Genomic DNA, 15,639 nt, shown 5'->3' with positions numbered 1-15,639 from the left:
TCCACCTTGCTATTAAGTAGCTGTTTCAAAAGGTTAGTTTTTGTCTTTTGTAGGATAGTTTTTAACTATCATAAACCTGTTAACTTGATACTGAGTAAAACAAATTCAGTGTAAAGAAATCTGAAAAAATTCAACATCATACGCTGTTTCTTTCATTTGATTATTGAGCTACAGGAACCCACAACATACTGCACTACTAAGAAAATTCAACAGTAACACAAAATGCAAACAGATAAAATGATAATACAGTGTACAGTAACTGTGCGTGTGAGCGAGAGAGAGAGAGAGAAAAAGAGAGATGCAAAGAAGGCGAGGGAACCAAGTGAATAGTTGGCATAAAACAGTCATCGTTTATCCGCTGTTTCCGTACCAGAACAAACGATCCCATGGTATAGACATCTCGACGTTAAGCTTGTAAGTGCAATCAAACAGAAGTCCCTGTCGTGCTACAAATTCCAAGAAATGATCCTCTACCAAATACTGGGTACAATCTCTTGTTTCCTCGAAGTCATCATATCTTGACCTCTATACAGCGCATAAGGGAGAAGTTCTAATGCTAGGTGCCAGAACACAGCTAAGCATAAAAGAAAGCACACTTCTTCACTTGCATTTCTTACCGGCACGTGGAATAAATTTTAGAGGATGGCGACATTTCTAAGTTACGGCGGTCATAAAGCGATGCACGTGATGTCTCGCGAAAGTACATATGATGCGATACAACCTATTTCCGATGAAAGGTAACTAAGAGTCCAGGGCAAGCTGTAACTCACTCTGACATGGTTCAAGGCAGGCATTCGCCACTGTTCTTGACACGCCCATACTAGTGATATGATATTCCATCAAGGTACACCACAGGTTTCACGTTCTTCCCCCCCCCCCTGCTTTACGGGCTGTTTTTTTTTTCCATTTTACTTCAATAAAACCGATGAATTATGAAGTGATAATATAAATAAATAAAAATAAAATAAAGCGCCGTGTGAGAAAATGATCAACTAACAGAATACCGAACTTGCCCATCCTTTTTCCTGTTTGCATTCTAATGTTGTAGAGAAAAAAAAAAAAAAAAAAACTTCATGCTCAAGCATTTTTTCAATTTACGCGGTCGCTGCCTCAACTTTATTAAATAAGGAACTAAGCACAAAAGAAAGTTATTCGAAACCTACACAGTATCATGAGGTTTGTAAACATATCTGAACATAAACACAAAGATACAAAATAACTTAAAAAAGTATTTATTTTTTATTATTTTGCGGCAGGCAAAATAGAAAATATTACTGAAAAGTGAAGGATGTATATTTATTATTCTTTACTGTCGGAGGGTACCAAGTAACTCCAGACAGCCCATATGTCGACTCCACAAGCGTATTCATATTTCGCTTCCAAATCCACCTGCTCCGTAAAGTGTCATCTGGATCTCCAGAGGTGTTTTTACTGTAGTGTTCTCCAAAGGAAACCCTCCGAGTATTTACTATAGGCTCACTCTTCCTTCTCCGAGACAGATAACAACGTTTGTGACAATGAATCTAGGAAAGTTCGGTGCGTAGGATTATGGGCTTGGGAAACTTGTATTCGTCACACGTGTTGGAAAAACGAGCGCCTCGTTTACTCTGAAAATCACAGGAGACTCTTTAAAACAGGGAAAAGCGGGGGGGAGGATTCAAGAATATATTTTTCTTGTATCGATTATTCTTACGTTCGCCTGATGGAAGGCTTTATATATTGTGCTTCGCGAAACAGACTAAAATAATCAAATCCGAAGTACACACTGAAACTTCGCTTATTGCCGAGGTCTCTCGCCAATTCCTTGTTCCATTTCGAACCACTACCCTTGGAATTCAAGGTAAACGAATTACCCAATTTCTGTTGACTGCGCAGTGGAGATTCATAACTCATTTTGATGCATTGTTCTATACCAAGTAATTAGAAGTTGAACCAAGGGAATACGTCGGTTATAGAGGATTATGTTTGAAATGTTAATTTTTTTTTTTTTTTTTTGCAACAGAAATTTTTCATCAAAATCCTACATAATGAATGAATGAATAAATAAATATACTGTTATTTTTACACAAAGAATTTTTAAATTCATCTTTGTTTTGTTTGCTGCTGAGGTTCATAATGCTAATATTGGAATAATACTAATAATACTTCGATCTATATAACTAGATAAAACGATTAATACTGTCATTAAAATTAGCATTATCAACGAATAAATGCAATTAACTAAATTCTTGAAATGAAGTATTACAACCTCCAAATGGTTCACTATAAACGAAGTGAATGAATTTTTTAGATCAAAAATAATTCAAAAGCTTTTCTCAAGCTTTCTAATTATGTAAGTGCATTACTAGATCTCTCTCTCTCTCTCTCTCTCTCTCTCTCTATATATATATATATATATATATATATAGTCCAGATATTTAATTAATTCCAACAGAAAGGAATTGGTGGGGAAATGCATAATTACTTTGAGCTAAACTGACTTATAATTCTAAGCAATGCATGGACCAGAAAAAAAGAGTTATTCATACATTACGTCGTTTGGGATAAAATGGTTGCTGTAAATCTCCACGTTGGTTCAAATCAAATATTTCGTTCAACGAGGTATTAATTTCCGTGAGAATGAATGTCGTCGTTGTTTGAAATTGCGGATGAAGCAATAAAGGCTAAGGACCAATGAATTTCGAAATGCTTGTGTTCTCTGGTCAATATGTTTGGTTTTTCAGGAAGAAAAACTTTTCTGGAAGGTAAACTTACTTTTGCATGAGATAGACTAAACCGCTTTCAAATAATAAGTTCTTTTCGCTTGTAAACTAACTGGTCATAGTGGTTCTAATAATATACTGAATGGGTAAGCACACCTTTTTTGTATTTGCAGGTCATTCGTTATGAAGCCGTTAGGCAGCTGAAAGAGACTAAGGGCTCCTCCATTCAGGTGAACATTAAGTCAACGAATATCTCTGATACAGTTTTTGAATTGAGTTAAGAGTATAGCTCTTAATTTTTTTAATACCAACAAGGATTTAACCAACTTCTTTTACAAGATATTAAGTTAAAAAAATATGGGTTTCAAAGTTTAACATTAATTGATTACGGAGCGAAAATTTTCAATCTCATCGGTGAAAAACTGTTAAAATGATAACGAGTCATTTAAGGGGGAGGATAGCCTGTAAGGAATGAAGAAACTGAGAAGGCTTCTGGTTCAATGCTTAATCCTCACCTTTACGTGATGCACCCTGTTAATAAGTATCTACGTGGATGCTGAACAAAACGAGGATCAAACGAGAATTCATACTAAGCGACAATTTGCCACTTAGTATGAATTCTATATTCTCTGAAACAACATATACATTATGGTGGTAAAACACAGTCTAACGACATACCTTCTGAGGCATCGCAGGGTTATACCGACACTGCTGTTTTTGTCTGGAATCTAGGCAAACAGTGTAAAGTCAGCTACCTGGAACAACCTCCCCAGAACTGAAGATAGGCACCATAATTATAAAATGTATCAAAGAAAACGAGGTGGATCTTGCCAAGGAATTAAATTACTCTAAATACTAAGATGATTTACTGAGGCACTAGCGATTACAGAAAGGAAAGAGTAGCTACAGTATTCATTAAACAAACTTCTTGAATGAAAGCCGATATCACGTGGAGTAATGTGCACAAATTTTACAACAGGAAATTCAAAAATGTCATTTATGTATGTCATGCTTCCATGGAAGGTTCCAGTAGTAAAAAAGTACGGATGTCATTAAGAGGGCTGGCAGATATAAAGAAAAAGTTTAAAAAAATCTTGATAGAAACCTAAATAGCAGAGCAGGAAATGAATCTGATATACAGACATGTTTTGGGAAATTGAGAAAACTGGAACACTTATAATAATGAAAAGTAAATGCCAGATGAAAGACATGCAGTAGTCATTATTAAAACCATGTTTAAACATAAAAAATACTGCACAAATTCACCTGGAGAAATCAGTGTTACTGATTATGTTACAGTTAGCAATGTTGTCTTCAAATTGGTTAAGGACAGAAGAGTGTACATGGGATCTGAAACAGGAAATGTCACTACTTCGTGTTCAAATGGATTATAATGAGTGGCCCACTGAAAAGAAAAACCTGCGCAAAGATTTTGAAAAAATCAAATTCGAACAATTCCAGATGTAAACTTTAGACTAAAATACGCAGATATCACAGAGAAAGAAGTAAAGCATCTGAAAAAAAAAAGACAAACTTCGGAGACTGAGAAATAAAATTTGAAAAAACAGAGCAGAATGTGGTAAAGGTGTTTATCTTTATAGAGAAAATAATCCATGACGGATATAGTTGGCCGAGCGGTTAGCGTATCCTAGCAGAAAACCCGCGGGTTCGAATCCCGCTGTTGACATGAATGTTTGTGAAAACACTAGTGATGGGCGGTAGATGGCATTGGTGTAAATGATGATGGTAATTGCGGTTCGTTGTAGTTGATGGATCGAGTGGTGGAGACAGAGAACTGTAGAGTAGGTGCCCTCCCTCGATGAGTCCAAAGACTCATCGAGGGAGGGATCACGCAATAATAATAATAATAATAATAATAATAATAATAATATATACAGGAAGTTAAAGAAGTAGTCTGTGAAACTAAGAAATCAGTTCCTAACAAAATTCCTAACTAGTAAGTCAGCATCTGCTCCTAGAGAATATATAGAAACATGTGAGAAAGCTAAGCGTTAAAGTAGTTAAATAAGTAACGAGAAGATTTTGGAAAGAACATCGAAAATAATTACCAGGAAGACGGCAGAAAGATTCGTAAGTTATTAAGAAAGCTTAGAAATGGAGAAAAATAGTATTATATAAGGAATCAGAGATTATGAAGGTGCTCTTAAAATGAACATAAGGATATTTTGTATGACTGGAGTATTAAACAAACGCTAGAGCAATGGAAGAAATATGTCGATCTTCAAGGGAATCGTCATTATCGACTGAGCTAGGGAATATAATAAGGATTTCCTATCTCCTGTGATGGGTACGGTGACCATACGTCCTTTATTTAAGAGGACAGTCCTTTATTTCACTGCTCTGTCCTTTGGATTTTTTTTCCCTTTCTAAAATGGCCATTTTGTCCTTTATTTTGTGAAATGAAATAGTAAACTGAATATTGGCACGCAGTACAAGGCCCATAGAAACATGAAACTGTCATTTCACCTGCACTCGCTATCGACGTGGCATATATGGCTGCGTCGTTGATGTGCATGTGTACATGTAAGTTACCGTATTTGCCGGCGTATAAGACGCACTTTTTTTCTTTGAACACTGGTCTGAAAAAGGGTGCGTCTTATACGCCGATACTCAGTTTTTTATTACTTTCATTTCTGGAAATTTTCTCTGTTCCGAGTTACGCGATTTTTCTATTGCTTTCTTGCGGTGTGTGAAAGCATTCCAGTTAGGTAGAGCAGTGTTTCTCAAACTTCACACATCCGCATTCATATGATTGGTGCGGTATTAACAAAAGATCGTGCTACTAAATGACAAAGACAAGCCGACAGTTGAGTTGAAATGCTAATTCTCTTCCACCGAATTCCTTATATAATATCTGAAACACATTCACTATATATTTCTTCGTTTTAACACGTTCACTCAAACAAAACCATTGCACCGGCGATATGGTTTTGCTTGAGTCATATAGCATTTTCTGTGGGAGGGGGACATGCGATTCATTAGTTAGTGCCGTTTTTAATCCCAGTTGTCTCTAATTGCACTGTTTGTTGAGAAACATATTACAGAGCCTACAGATGTCTCTGTACCTTATTCAATGATACAATAGGAACGTTTTACGATCTCGAACTTCACGGATACATTGAATTTTATTCTATGCGTTAATGATGAATAGCCGAAAATTGCCACGGACCCCCTAAAGACCTTTCACGTACCCCAAGGGATACGCGTACCACACTTTGAGAAACACTGACGTAGAGTTCAGTGGATGCGCATGCGCTGTCATCGATGATCACAGCTCTGTCCTGTTCGTTTAAAATTTCCAATTGTTGTCGCAGTTGTGAACGGTGATAAATTTCTGCCGTTAAATTTTCTCTAAATTTCTTGGCAAATTATGGCTGAAAAACGTCGGCATTGTTACAATATTGTATACAAGCTACGTGTGATTGCATATGCTAAAGAACATGGAAACAGGCTGCAGAGAGGCATTTCAGACTACCCCCAACTGAGAAAATGATAAGAACTTGGCGGAATTAGGAAGAGGATTTTAAAAAAGCAATTCACAGTAAACATAACCTACGAAGTGGAACTGCAAAATGGCCAGAACTTGAGGTAGAACTGAATACTTGAATTTTAGACCACAGAAAAGCGGGACTTTCAGTGTCTACAAAAAATGATTATTCATCAAGCGAAAGCGATAGCCACTAACAGAGGGATCGCCAACTTTACTGGATCAACATCATGGTGTTCAAGATTCATGAAGAAAAACCAGCTATGTATACGAACTAAAACAAAAATATCACAAAAGATGCCGGCTGAATATGAAGAAAAAATGATTGAATTTCATCGATTCGTCATTAACGCAAGGAAACGAGAAATTTTGAACTTGCGCAAATAGGAAACATGGACGAGGTTCCGTTGACTTTTGATGTGCCCTCAAACAAAACTGTAGATTTCAAGGGCACTAAAAGTGTTACTATTAAAACTTCGGGACACGAAAAAACTCACTACACGGTTGTTTTATCTTGCTGTGCTGATGGGACAAAATTGCCGCCACTATTGATTTTTAAAAGGAAACGCTACCCAAAGAAAAACTGCTTCAAGGAGTGTTTGTACATGTTCACGCAAAAGGCTGGATGGATGGAGGAGGAATGAAGTTATGAATAGATAAAATTTGGTGCAGGCGCCCTGGTGGACTGTCGAAGAAGCTGCCATGCTAGTATTGGATCAGTTTCATTCTCACAGAACAGAAGATGTTACAAATAAACTCAAGGAATTGAAAACTCAGTTAGCTGTAATTCCAGGAGGTCTAACTAGTCAGCTTCAACCTTTAGATGGCTGTATTATTAAACCAAGTGGAACAGATAGATGTAGTCTTCAGATTTTGAGGTTACGCCATCAGGAAGAAGAAGAAAGAGGCCTAGCATTTCGCAAATTTGTGAGTGGGTCAAAGCTTCATGGAATGCTGTGAAAACTGAGACAGTGGTTAAATCATTTAAGAAGTGTGGCATTAGTAATGCACTGGACGGTCAGAGGACAATATGTTGTATGAGGACTCGGATTCTTATTTAGAAGAGGTTTCAAGTGTCTCTTCATTTAGCTCTGGAGATGAATTTCTGGGTTTTGACGATTAAAAGGTGGGTACGCTTTCCTAGTTAGATTAGATATTTGTTGAAAAGACCTACTTATTACTTTATATTTGAAATACTGCAAATTCATTATAATATTCGGTGATAAAGTTTTTTTCCTAAAAAATGTGTACAAAAAAAAAAGGGGGGGGTACGTCCTATACGCCGGCAAATACGGTATGTCACCGGTGAAAAGATCGAAGAAAGGCGACAAAATGACGAGTCTTGTCAACGTAGATGAGTTGAAATGTTTAAATACTTCACAGATAAACACGTATCTTTTAAAAACCTTTCAAAAATCACTGAATTTTGCTTATGTCTCCCTGGATCTAATGTCCCCACTGAACGAGTATTTTCATTAGTGAACAATATGTGGGCCAGTGAAAAAATCCAATTAAAAATTGAAACATTGAAAGCATGCATTTATACCAAATGCAACTTTGACATGAACTGTATAGTTTTATGAATTTTTAAAACACAAACCTGATTTATTAAAAAAAAAAGTTCATTCCCGTGAAAAGTTTTTTTTAAGAAATTGATTTTTTTCAAAATCAATTTTTTTTAAGTAATAAATGATTGTTTAAAATGCTATGTATATGCTTATATTTTATAATAAATGTTATAAAGCTTTTTAGTTTTAGTGAAACAAATAAACGCAACTGTTTTTTATTATGAAACAATTTCTGATTTGTCCTTTATTTTCTCCAAAAAAATATGGTCACTGTAGTGATGGGTGATGATACAAGGACAACTGGAGATACAAACTAAACGTTCCGGTAGATTAAATTTTGCCAATTAGATGTACATATTTGTTTATGTGCTGAAGAAAATAAGACAACTTTTAGTTTATTTTTCAGTGTTAAACGAGTCAGCTGTAAATGGAGTTAATTTATTGTTATTTTCAACAGGAGACGTAAGTCCATTTAGGGTGGTAGCATCACGAACTCCATAAACTACTCGATCTAAACCTAAACTTACATCGAGAAGACGTAATAACTGCCAACTATGTTTAAGAAGTTTCATGCGTACAAAATCAAAACGAGAGCATAGTAGTAAAACCTTTCAAAACCATAGTCCGAGACCGACTAAGTCAATGCTGTAAAAACAGCAACTGAACCATATGCCATATCTGATACATGTAACACGAAATTCGCCACCTGGGGTATCTTAGATATATTCATCACTTATAGCTTATTCTCATTTTCATTCACAATCTTTTCTTAATTTTTTCCCCTTGCACAACACATAGCCGTATGTGTTCAGTTTCAAATAAGATAACCATACAAATTTTAATTAAGCTATCATTCGGCTAAAAACTTTACATCAGGGGTCCTCAACCTTTCAGACAGTGCGGGCCGCTTTAAAAATTTCAATGACGCCCTCGGGCCACTAAGCTATACTGCGGTATTTGGAATTGTAAGATGCTTTCCAGATTCACGATAAGTAAATACAATCAATACTTGAAAAAAAAAAAAAATTTAATGAAGAAAACATTCATTTTTTACAATGTCAATGGGTAATTTGGCAATATTTTTCCTTGATCAGCTTGTCGATGTTGGAAGTCGCTATGCGCAGAGTATTCTCGTGTTGGTCCGTAATCTGAGTTCTTGTCTTGGATTTCACATGCTTAATTCTGGAGAAGAACTGCTCACATAAGTATGTGCTTCCTAACAAAGCGCACATCTTCAAAGCATGCCGGCGAAGATTAGGGAACGTGTCCTCAGAAATGTAGTCTTTATAAAATGTAAGCAAGGGTACACTGAATAATTTTTCTTTCAAAGAAGAGTTGTTTTGGAGTTCAAGCAGCTCCATTTGTACTGACCTGGCATTTCGGCAGCATTGACACTGAATGGCATTGAAAATAAATCTAAAGAAGCCTGTTGGTTACGAAAATCACGAAATCTCTCTTCGAACTCACTTCGCAACACGGCTAATTTTGTAGCGTATTCATCAAGAGACGAAAAGGTGGATTCAGCGAGAAGCTGAAAATGAGTTAAGTCTTTTTTTTTTTTTTTTTTTTTTTGCGAGTTGTGCCTCCCAAAGTTTGAGCTTGGCCACAAAAGCTTTGATGTGATCAAACAGAGTGTGCACCAGTTGATCTTTGGATTGTAGCGCGTATTTAGGTCATTTATATGCAACGAGATGTCGGTCACAAAGGTAAAGTCTGTCATCTGCTTCGGATCGTTAAATTCCGCAATCGGATTCCCCTTGGTTTGCATGAATTGCTGTATTTCGCTCCTTAAGTCAAAGACTCTTTTAAGAACCTTTCCTCTACTCAAACAATGCACATCACTATAATAAACCACATCGCCGTGATCCGCTTCGCACTCTTGGGTCAAAAACTGTGGGAAATGACGATGATTCAATCCTCTTGCCCTAATAATGTTGACCACAGTCACAATAACTTTCATGACATTCTCAAATCCAACAGTTTTCGCGCACAAATTCTCCTGTTGAGTTAAACAGTGGTAATGGACGAAATCTTTGCGCTGCTACGAAAAGAACGGGAAGGTTCTTTCCGTAGTAGCGCAACAAACCCTTCGTTCTTTCCCACCATAGCAGGGGCACCATCAGTTACCACACTCTCGAGGTTGGTTAAGCTGAGGTCGAAACGCTGGAGCGTTTTCTTGGCGGCTTCAAGAATATCAGTGCCTTTTGTCGTTCCCTTCATAGGTACGAGCGCTAGGTTCTTCTCTCACATTGAATTGTTGATCAATGCCAATGACAAAGATAACTAGTTGTGCTGTATCCTTCACATCTGTGTTCTCATCTAAAGCAAGTGAATATGACGTAAATTCGGACGACCGTTTATTTAAAGTTCCTTCAATGTCATTGGCAAGTTCTTCGACACGTCGTGCTACAGTTACCCCCAGACAAACTCGGTTTTTTTAAACACTTCCTTATTATTTGGGCACAGAATATCCCCAGCAGCGATGAGATAACTCTTTCGCAAACTCGCCGTCCAAGAAGCTTTTGATTTTTTAGCAATTTTTCAGCTATTACATAACTTACTTTGACGCACGCTTCGCTCTCTTCCCTCTGCCTTTTAAACGTACATTTTGGAGACGGTTCACTTTGTCCACACGAAGCCGCCCTTGAAGGTGATCGAAATTGGACGCATGCTTTGTCTCATAGTGTCGTTTTATATTGTATTCTTTTGATACTAACACTGACTCACGACAAATTAAACACACTGGTTTATCGTCGATCGGCACAAAAAAGTACAAATTGGTCCAGTTTTCATTATAAACCCGACAAAAATCACTTGATTTACGCTTTTTACTCGTAGACGCCATAGTGATGGAAGGTGAATCCAAAAAATGATTCAAAATGGCCGTGTAACGGTTATTATCCACTGAATATGTCTCACACTAATGAAAAAGTCTGGCAATATAAAACCACAATAGGCTATGGATGACACGACGAACCTGCGTGCGCTTATACACGAATATCACACTGTCCACGACTGACTGTGGATGAGATCCTCTTGTATTTATATGAAAATAACAAAGTATCGAAAACCTTCGAGATGTATGTGAAAGGCACCAGATAGCGCACTCGAACTACTGCTTCAGCCATCTACCTGCGACGTTAGTACTAGTACTTAAGTACCGCTTAAGTACCAGTACCAACAGTACTAGCACTAACGCATGGCCCGCGGGCCATGCGTTGAAGATCCCTGTTTTACATAATGCACTGTTTCAGTAACTCAATACGGAAGAATATTCCACATATTTTCTTTACTAACAGTACTGCGTATTTTTTTTTCTCACTCTTCTTTTCTCCTCATTATGCCCTCTGAACAGTCCGGTTTCTGCAAAAAAAAAAAAAAAAAAAAAGCAGCAACTTCTGCTTTTTTCTTCTCTTATATATGTCCTGAACTAACTTATAAACATCAATTAAATCTTCTCCATATTCCTTTTGATAAAATAATCAGAACATAACTAATTGACCGACTCTAATAGCTGCAATGATCCATTTCTATTACACATTCTAGTCAATCTCTTTTCGGAATGGCTTCCATTTTCTTGATACCCATTAAAAACGTGATTCTAAAGTTGTGGACCCCATTATCTGGTCAGTGGACCCTACTGGCCTGACTTGTACAACGGTATCATAACTTCCTTTCACATACAAGTGATTTTAATTATGCCTATAATCTGTTTTAGTGGTTATCTTGCAATCATATTAATAATACATTTCATCTGTCAAATGATTTAAGATATCAAAATTTTCTCAAAATGTATTCCGTCATTAGGTAAATCATGTCCCTCAAGCAATATTTCCGATTCTAACTGAACTGCCGATATTCACACAACTTAGAACATACATATTAAATTCTTCTACTACAGATGGATCGTTCAAAATTATTTCCGAACTGTTTATGCTTAATTCGTTTCTGTTTACCCTTTTTTACATATAACAACTTTTTGGATTAATGTCAGCATTCTCAACTAGGTTGTCATTCAAACTGTTTTAATCATTATTCAACAATTCAGTTAATGTTGGATGTTGCTTACAACGATTATATATTTAATAGTTGATTTATCGGATTAATACTGTTTCCACAGGTTTTTATTACAGCTTATTTAAGAACTTGATGTGATTATTTATCCAGCTGAGCTGGCAGCAGGTTTATTACAAAATGTACTTATAAGAATAACCTTAAACATTATGCGAGTATTATTCAAAATCTTCTAGAATAATACTCGCTAATAGAATAACAATACTCGCTAATAATACTCGTTAACATAAGTGACACTAATACATTCTGTATTAGTGTCACTTCTATTAACTACTCTCTAGTTAATACTTCTTAATTATTTTATCATATGTTCAAATTTAGCTTCTTTTTTAATTTCATACTTGATGCTTGCTAATTATACTCGTAATTTCTCTCTTTAGTAGTAATTGTGTATTTTTAAGGTCAAATTATTGCTATCACAGAGGGGGGGGGAGTATAAATAATTAATATGGTCCAACAGTAATTTCTCTGATGTTATAAAATCCAAGATTCCACTTCTCTAGTAGGGTTTACGCACATGTTGCTTAAATAGCTATCACGAAGTTACTCAAAAAAAAAAAAAAAAAAAGTACCACCTATTGTGGTACATAATCCCCCATTAATACTACTTTACTTTTCCTTAACTCTTTAAGTAGGTGCCATAATATTATCGTTGCTTCTTCCGCTACGATATCATTCAAGTTATCAGTTATATAATTTTGTTTAAAAACCACAGTAATTCTGTTTATCAGTGTGACCGGATAGCAAAAAACCGTCATCTACAAACTGAAACAGCGTGAATAGCTGGGGAAATATAGCACTGAAGAAATTTTCTAAATGAGCGTACTTCTTTCGGATGAACTAAACAATATAAAACTACCGTAACTGATAATAGATACATTAAGAGGAAGTTTAACCTATCGTTGATGATAAACATCACCCCTCAATTACACATCAGATATTAAGAGAGTTTTCATGCACTATCTTAAAGAAATATTGGAAAGGACAACACAAATTCTTCACAAATATGATCAACATATTATCGGCAAATGGTTCGAAAGCTGTCATTCTTTCTTTCTGCTTACTTTCTAGAAGCGGTCCTGTTCCCCTCATCTATTCTATTCTGGACGAACTAGCCGATTCACTGAGATCAGAATTAAGGAATACCAAGATTATATCTAGTGGTTATAATCCGGTAAGTTAGAAATAAACAGAAAAATAACAGAATAAATAATGAATATTAAATACTTAAGGAATTCAGATAACTTAGATGAAATAACAGAAAATGAAGCATAAGAGCATCATTTAAGGCAAACAAGACAAGACATAAAATGTGTGTCGTACAAGTAAATGAATGGATAGAAACAGGGAAAAAAGAATTGCAAAACATGTTAACAGAATACAAGAAGAGAGAATAATTAGAAAAATAAAAAGCGCGTACTGACCAGTTGAAAGACCAAGGAAACGGTTTGCAACGAACATGTCGCAAGAGGTCTAAGACGAAAGAGAAGACTTATAATTCGATATATCCCATTGGCACTGCAAACAGTTCACTAGAATTAAAAATGAAGATAAAAGTCAATTCAAACGGGATACTATTTTCCTGCAGACTTATTCACGTCCAAATTTGAATCCTTCCGACACTGTATGCCGATATGTAAATTTTAGGAAGTGATTACAATAAACTTGCGTCATATTTATTATTATTTTTTAATGTAACCATATATATCTTAATCAGATTAAGCAAAATATATTAATCTGATTGTTTGTCAATATAAAATTCTGAATGATAATCACCACATATTATCAATATATATTTTTACTTCTCTTCCTTTTTCGATATTTTAACAGAAAATGGAAAATTTTCATCAAGTGGTATACCAATATGAAATTCTAGTAGATGATCACTACATCAATATAAATATCCTTTAATTGTATCTGATGAATATTATCATTAAATGGAATGCCATTATGAATTCTGAGAAGTGTCACCTGAATTCTAGGTTAGTATTATTATAATACTATTAAAGTGGTTTTAACTCGCTTTCAAAAGGTGCACTCTCTCTTAATATAAATCTTATTTTTTCAATCTGTTAAAACAGTTATTCACATGTTTATTATAAATTAAATATTTATCAGTTGGTCATCGAGGATGACATTTGTAAAGCACCTCAATCATGCTTATATTGCTTACCGAAGACACATAAAAGAAAGAAAGAGAGCGATGCAAACATTCTTTAATACAGCTAAAGCATATCCTTGGTCCGCTACATCTTCGACGAAAACATTTATCATCTGGTTGCTTGAGCTTGAATTTAACCGGTTAGCAAGTGGTTTCGATAGGAAACACCAATCTAATAATGCCCTGTTCATCGTGGTCAAGAATCCCTCAGGACTGATGGCGAACTGATTAAGGCACGTGCTCTATAAGAACTGTCGCCAGCAATTGGTGTTAGAGACCATCGCAACTCCGCATTGCCGGAGACCTTCAAACAAAGCGTTTGTTTTTTCGTTTCCAATTACACGTTTCTCTCCCCGAAAACCATTATTAGCTTCGTTCTTCCTCTTCACTCTCTGTGTCGTTTGTTGGGGGAGGATCTGAGACGTTGTACTAACGTTCGGATGCACTCCCTTTGCCTACTCGTCACTCCAGTGGTCAGGAAATAGTGATAGGATTCTTTCTCTTCTTAGTACAATACGGAGAAGATTTTTCTCTTCGCTTCCATTTCTTTGTTCTCTACGACTTGGTAGGACGACTGCTGTGCCATCTAAGATAAATTAACTTTCCCTATTGTTGCAATCTGACATTATTGACTTTCTCATGTAATTAAGCACGTTCCTTCCATTCAGTCTTTTCAGTGTGACCAAACCAACCGCAATTCTTTTTTTGTTTCTAAATTGTTCATTCAGACGCCTTTCTGTGAGTTGGCATCCAAAGTCTCGTTAAAATAAATACAGGCGTAATACTTCCAATTCTACTAATTATTAATTTAACATACATTGTGCGGTGCTTTCGATTTTCAGATATTTTTGCTAAAATCCTCTCATCAGAAGCTAATTAACGGCTAAAATAAGTTTAAAACAGTAAAAACCGAGTGCTAATATGACAAATGAAAACTTTAGTTTAGAAATAATGCATTTCTCCGTTAGTCACACTGTGTATGACAAATATTGAAATCAGTATTGGCGCGCGCGCACACACACACGCACAATGAGTTTTAGAATGAAAAATACGAATATGTATATTCTTGCCTTCGTCATACGCAGCGTACACTGCAATAACAAGGCAAACAAACATCTCCTCAGAATTAACTGTGTATATTGTCAGTGACACAGACATTGGAAGCAGTATTATCACATTATATCATACCGGCAACCTATCCATGGTAAATGTGAATGTGATAATACAGACTTCAGCCAAGAAATGCACAGAAAGACTTAGGAAATTAAAATTAAGGGACCAAAGAATGCTCTTGAATGGTGGCGTGGAAATCTCAGCTGTCAGATGTGAAAATAATCAACTAGGAGTTCAAAATGTACATATGTTCATGTTAGTATTAGGGCACTATATAAAGAGCTGTATTGTCTCAGTTTATACCGAAGGGCAACTGCATATAAGTCAAACAACAACCATAGAGCGGGGAATCACTAAACTTTCTTACACAAGGGGTCCTAGGACGTCTTAAGTAAGAGCGCGTCATTCCTGTGAATTTTGTTGTTAAAAGTTTAATAGTCTGAAAACCATTTCTTCTTGGATAGCGCGTTGATTGTTGTGCCTGCCTGGAAGCATAAACGGAGACCAGTGGCG

General features: G+C 36.0%; 1 protein-coding gene across 5 annotated transcripts in view; it reads right to left on the bottom strand.

Annotated features, from left to right (window-relative positions):
* LOC150108403 (protein O-linked-mannose beta-1,2-N-acetylglucosaminyltransferase 1-like) overlaps positions 1–15,639 on the bottom strand; it is a 378,713-nt gene that overhangs the window by 3,979 nt on the left and 359,095 nt on the right. The gene's annotated exons all lie outside the window — the stretch shown is intronic.

The sequence above is a fragment of the Typopeltis vanoorti genome, chromosome 3 (genome assembly GCF_054136105.1).
Source record: "Typopeltis vanoorti isolate ZY-2024b chromosome 3, IOZ_Tvanoo_1.0, whole genome shotgun sequence".
Lineage (NCBI taxonomy): Eukaryota > Metazoa > Arthropoda > Arachnida > Uropygi > Thelyphonidae > Typopeltis > Typopeltis vanoorti.
Note: the sequence above shows the minus strand (reverse complement) of the source record. Positions and strands in the feature narration are given on the sequence as shown.